This window comes from Octodon degus, unplaced genomic scaffold (genome assembly GCF_000260255.1).
Source record: "Octodon degus isolate 3935 unplaced genomic scaffold, OctDeg1.0 scaffold00206, whole genome shotgun sequence".
In the NCBI taxonomy this organism is placed as follows: domain Eukaryota; kingdom Metazoa; phylum Chordata; class Mammalia; order Rodentia; family Octodontidae; genus Octodon; species Octodon degus.
The window spans coordinates 2,457,867-2,463,578 of NW_004524782.1; the positions used below are offsets into that span (position 1 = coordinate 2,457,867).

The 5,712-nt window shown below is 44.2% G+C and overlaps 2 protein-coding genes across 2 annotated transcripts in view; one reads left to right on the plus strand and one right to left on the minus strand.

Moving 5' to 3' along the window:
- The window catches only part of LOC111813625 (zinc finger protein 432-like), a 14,195-nt gene extending 14,035 nt beyond the window's left edge, over nt 1–160 (minus strand). Inside the window, exon 1 of the mRNA XM_023704865.1 lies at nt 126–160. The gene's annotated coding sequence lies outside the window, so the exon portion shown is untranslated. The remainder of the gene's footprint in view (nt 1–125) is intronic.
- Nucleotides 1–5,712, plus strand: part of LOC101573165 — an 84,831-nt gene that overhangs the window by 48,892 nt on the left and 30,227 nt on the right.

Here is a 5,712-nt window from a genome sequence, read left to right on the forward strand (position 1 = left end):
ATATATATATAATAAGCACTTTAATAACAGTCTTTATACTTGTCTCCCTCTGTTACTCTTCTCTCGTTGCTGGGACAAAGTAGTCAACACCCAAATGTAAGGAAGGAAAGGTTTATTTAGCTCACAGTTACTGGAGGTTTCAGTCCATACTCAGCTGGCTCCAGCGCAGAGTGGTACATGGCAGACAGAAGTTATTCATGGCTGTGGCAAAAAGCAAGAAAGCAAGGGACCAGTAGCAGCAACAATGGCAACAGAGAGGAAATCTGTCTCCCTTATATTGCAGTCAGAGTATACACCCCAGGCTGGGTGCAACACTCATACCCATAATCCCAGCAACTCACACCCATAATCCCAGTTGATCATGAGTTAATCACAAACTCTAAGTCTGCCCCCATGACTGCATGAAGCTTTGGGGAGACAACTAGACACAAACCATACCAATACTGATATAGAGAATTGAAAAGACTATTCAGTAAACTTACAAGGTAAAAACACTGTTAAATAAAAAACCTATTTTAAGTATGTGGAACCACTGATCTCCCCCCCAAAAAAAAAAAAAAATTAATTTGTGAGTGTTCAAGAAGATTGGACTATGTGGTAAAACAGAGGATCAGAAAATTAGTAACAGAGGAGGAACCTGGACCTGAATATTTGGAGAAATGTTAATGTCAATCAAGGACCGGCCAAATAGCTCAGCAGATTAAAGCGCCTGCAAGCAGGCCCAGGGCAGGTTCTATCCTGGCCTGTGTCAGGCCTGACCCCGGGGCGCGCTGAGAGGGCAATTGAGAATAGGTGTGGTGGCTTGCGCCTGTAATCCCAGCTCTCAGGAGGCTGTACACAGGCGGATCAATACTGCGTCCCATCTAGTAGTGACACCCTCAACAGCCTGTAGACCCTTCCCTAAAACACACACACACATCAAGTGCGTTCACAGCCAATGTCTGAGTTGAACAAACTCACCAGCCAGGACTTCTGAGCCTCCGAAACTCCACTCTCTCAATCTGTGCACAAGACAAGCGACCATCACTCCCGCATCTGTACAAGAAGCACACGTACACCCACATCCCCTAAGGACTCCTGGGGCCCGGAGTTCCTATTAACCCATACCCTTAACGAAGGGCCACAATCCCTGGCAAACACCACCCAAGTTCGAAACCACCGAGTCCTACAGCCAAGGGGGCCCGCCACGCCCCAACTCCCGACCTCAGGGCTCTTGGCTGCTGGTAAATGCACATTTATAACCGCTGACATCCTGAGCCCGCTGTGTCCGGCCACAAAGGCGTCCTCTCACTTACGCGCAACTCCTGGACTCCCACAAGTTTCTCTCCTCGCCCGCCCGGCTATCCCCAGGGGGGAAAGCTACGCAATCGCCTACGTAGCCTAGATGCCTACGAAACGGTCCCTCCCCAGCCTTGCATCCAGGACTGCCCTACGCTCCGACCACACTCCCTCTCTCGAGCCCACAGCAACCTCTTAGGGGCGGAGCTCACTTCTCTCAACTTCCCAGCGATGCCCTCGCCGCCCGGTCTCCCCTCCCACAAGCCTTAGCGGAAGGCGAGCTTCCGGCGCGCGCTGATGACGTATGACGCACGCGCGCCTCCTCTCGGCGGTGCCTAAGCGTAGCGACCGTTTCTTGCTTCTCTGAGAGAAAAGACAACCAAGAAATAATAATGTTTAGTAATGCTCATTTCTTGTCCATTTGATGAAAATACAATACACACAGATCGAAAAATAAAGGAACAAGCACAGAAACCAAGGTTAAATAATAATGAACACAGATTGGTTACACTGTCAGAAGCGACACAGTAAAATACAAGAAAGCCTTTGTTAGGTAAAGAAGTAGATGGAAAGAAAACCTGATTCAAGTCAAAGTGGGCTGCCTTTACTTAGTCTATAAACTCATATCCACTACCTATTATGGCCATGATGTTGAGGGAGAAGTCTTTACTTTCAGGGAGCTTACACTCTAGTAAAGGGCAAAAAACAAGCAGAGAAAATAAAACACCTGACACCCAAAATGAAGGAAGGAAACGTTTATTTAGCTCACAGTTTGTGGAGATGTCAGTCCATACTCAGCTGGCTCCAAGGCAGAGCGCACATGGCAGAGAGCAGCAGCTCAACTCAGTGGAAAACAGTGAAAGTGCCAGAGCAAATGGGAGGAGTAGCAGCAAAGATGGCAACAGAGAGCAGGTGTTTCTCCTCGTCTGCCCCAGGCTGAGTGTAGCACTCACACCCATAATCCCAGCAGTCCTCAGACCCATAATCTTAGCCTTGAATCATGAATTAATCACAAACTCCAAAAGCTGCCCCAAGACTGCATGAAGCTTTTGGGGGACAACTACACACAAACCATAACACCTTGGTCCTAGAAGAAAAGGCTCATTTTAACCACCTGGTTCTGTTTTTCCTATTTGGTTCTAGTGACTATTGAGAAAGATTTTTTAAAAAGAAAACAAAAACAAATTTCTTTAGTAATCTTACCACGTTTCTCAAATTTTAAGACAGAAAGATTGATAATCTAGGAATATAATTGCTTTTCTTTAGCCTCTTGAGAGTGGGCTTGAGTTTGGACCTGAACAGGATTTAGAACACCTTGTTAAAGAGAATTTATTTATTTATTTATTTATTTATTTATTTATTTATTTTTATTGTATTTGGTACAGGGCCTCACTATGCAGCTTGGACTCATAGTGATCTTATTTTCAGCCTCCTCAGTGCTGGGATTACAGGCATGCCCAGTCTCAGTGGCTGGCTCAGCATGCACAGGGGTGGAGCTGGGCAAGGCATGTGGTGCTAGGGATCAAATGCCTGGTCCCTGCTTTTGCCTAAATAAATGCTTAGGGGGCTGAGCTATTTTTTTTGTGTGTGTGTGTGCCAGGGATTGAACTCAAGACCTTGTGCTTGCCAGGCAGGGGCTTATGCTGCTGAGTTATATCCCCAGCATTAAAGAGCTTTAATCATGACTGTTACTAGTACCAATGTTTGAGCCTCAAGTCACCCATTCTCCAAGGGCCTTTGGTTTTTAAAACTCTAACCCCAGGATCAAACAATCAGAGTCTCCAGAATCAATTCTAAATTACTCCTGGAACCTAAAGCAGAAGTCTTCCATTAAATCTCTCTCCATGCAAAGCTTCTTTGACACTGATCCCTACAATGAACTGCTAATGCGAATTTTACTGTGCTTTCATTGACACACACTTCCTACCCCAATTGAGACACTTAATCACAGAAAATGACTTTCAGTAACCATAAATTGTTGACATCTGTACTGTTATTACCACTAGGGATCTGCTGGTCTCACTGCAATTGGTTCTACCCAGGGAGAAACGGTGGCAGGAATGAGAAAGATAGACAAAAGCTGGGCTAGGTGGTTGCTGGTCTGCCTGATGGGCAAGACTAATGCAACCACACAACAAAACGGTTCTTTATACTTTTGCAAAGTTACTAACACATGACACAAGGTTGCCTAGCAACTAATAGCTTACCTTAACCAGCCAGGATGTTTATCTCAGGACTGAGGTAGCTTGTTTTCTTTAGGCACTGAGGCTTAGTCCCACCTATACACATTTGATCAGTTTCCTAGCTTCTAGGCCAAGATTCCCCATATACTAAACCCTAACTCAGGTCCCACATGGTTCCTGAGCATGTATTCCATTCACCGTCCAACTCCTGCCTAGCCTTGCCTAGAAACAGACCCCACTAATAAGAACCCAAGTGTTGAACCCCTTCCAAAAGGACTCAAGAGTCCACCCTTGTTGCTCTCCTATAGACCCTCAGCCCTCCCCAGCACTGCTGAGCTACCAGCACTGTGTAGGACACAGTACATCCTGTCCCAGGAGTCAAGAGTCTGCCAGAGGTTGGCATTGTGACATCATGACCACACCCATCACAGTTTTAATACCAACAGATGTTGATGGGCTCCAGTGCAGGGATGTGGGAGGAACATACTGAATTAATTTCTGGGCACTTTAATCACTGCAGTAAGTTTGGAGTGTACTAGAAAAGGTAAAAAAGTGTTAGTAGGCTAATGGCTGTGCATTCCTTGCAGAAGCAGTATCTACACAGGTATCTTAGAGGATTACAGTATGTTGAGTGCTTAGAGCAAACATGAAATTAGAATTATCCTGAGGGTTTCTTGGTTGGAAGCCACCCTGGAAATCCTGCAAGGTTTGTGCAAGAGGATTTATCTGTGAAAGATAGAGAGGCAGTGGCTGGAGTGGAAAAAGCCACTGATGGTTAACATACCCATCAGAAGGTGGAAATGGTTAGCCTGCATAAATGTGTGCAGCTGTATATGGTATGGAGGTAAGAGAAAAAGATGAGGCCTCAGATGTAACCAGTCCTTTTCATAAAACAGATGAAGGTGGGTATGAATCATGTAAAACTGTTATTAAATAATGCAGTTTTGGCAAACTGTGTATAAGAGATGACAGCACTTAATAAATATTATAGATTTTTTTCTATTCTTTTTAAAATTTTTTTAAATGTATTTGGTACAGGGTCTACAGGATCTCACTCAACAGATTGGACATGTAGTGATCCTTTTGTTTTCAGCCTCCCAAGTGCTGGGATTACAGGCACGTGCCATCATGTCCAGTCTCGATGTCTCTCTCAACGGGCCCCAGCGGTGGGGCTAGCACGATTGAAACCCTGCTGCTGCACTCTGCCTAAGCAGGCACTTTAGTCTGCTGAACTATTGGGCCAGCCCAGCTATAGCTTTTATGATTAAGATATAAAGCAGTAAATGAGGTAACTTGGCCCTGCCTTTTTAAAGAAGCAACTTGGAATTGTCTATTTAGTTAAAATTCTTTATTTACCTGGTATAAATTCAGGTAAACTTACAGCAGGTATATATGCCTGGACAGAGCAGCTCATTGGAGGACACAGGCTGAGGATTTGAGGGAATGAGTAATGTGACAGGATGTATAGAATTACAAGACGTAAGTGAAGGGGATTTGAAATCTGGGTTGAGGAGTTTGTTTCTTATTATTTGCATAGAATGTCTTGAATGCATCCAGTTATAGGTCATTACTTTGGCTGTGATATTCACAATTAGGGCTTATAATAGTGTCTCACCTAATGCTGGCACTTAGTAGGTATAGTGAATAAACTAATAATCCAGAGTGTGAGATTCCACTGTGAAACAGCAGTATTGTGGCAAATTTCCACTTTTTCCTTACAAACAGCACTTAGTTTCTAAACTAAGGCTAGCTTTATTAAGGGAAAGAACTGTGTATAAGAGATGACAGTTGTCTCCTTTTTATTTATTTATTTATTTATTCATTGTGTGTGTGTGTGTGTGTGTGTGTGTGGCCAGCTCAGCCCACCTGGGGGCGGGGCTGGCTGGCATGTGGTGCTGGGTGATTGAACCGCGGTCCCTGTGCTTTGCCAAGCTTGTCCCAAGTAGGTGCTTTAGACCACTGAGCCATCTCACCAGCCCGACAGTTGTCTCCTTAATGTGAGAACCTGAAAGAGAAAAATGGAATCTGAACAGTACAATAGACACTGGTAACAGGGAATGAACTTATTCAAAAGGAAAAAAGTTACTGAGTTGAGAAGGACAGGAAAGGGAATAGGGCAAGAGATATATCTATGTGAGCGGGATGGTTTGGACAACTGTACTGGGCATTTCTGCTGGTCTATGGAAAGCAGCAGTTAATGCTTTAATTTATTTATTTATTTTTTTTTTTAAATTTTTTTTTTATTTATTTG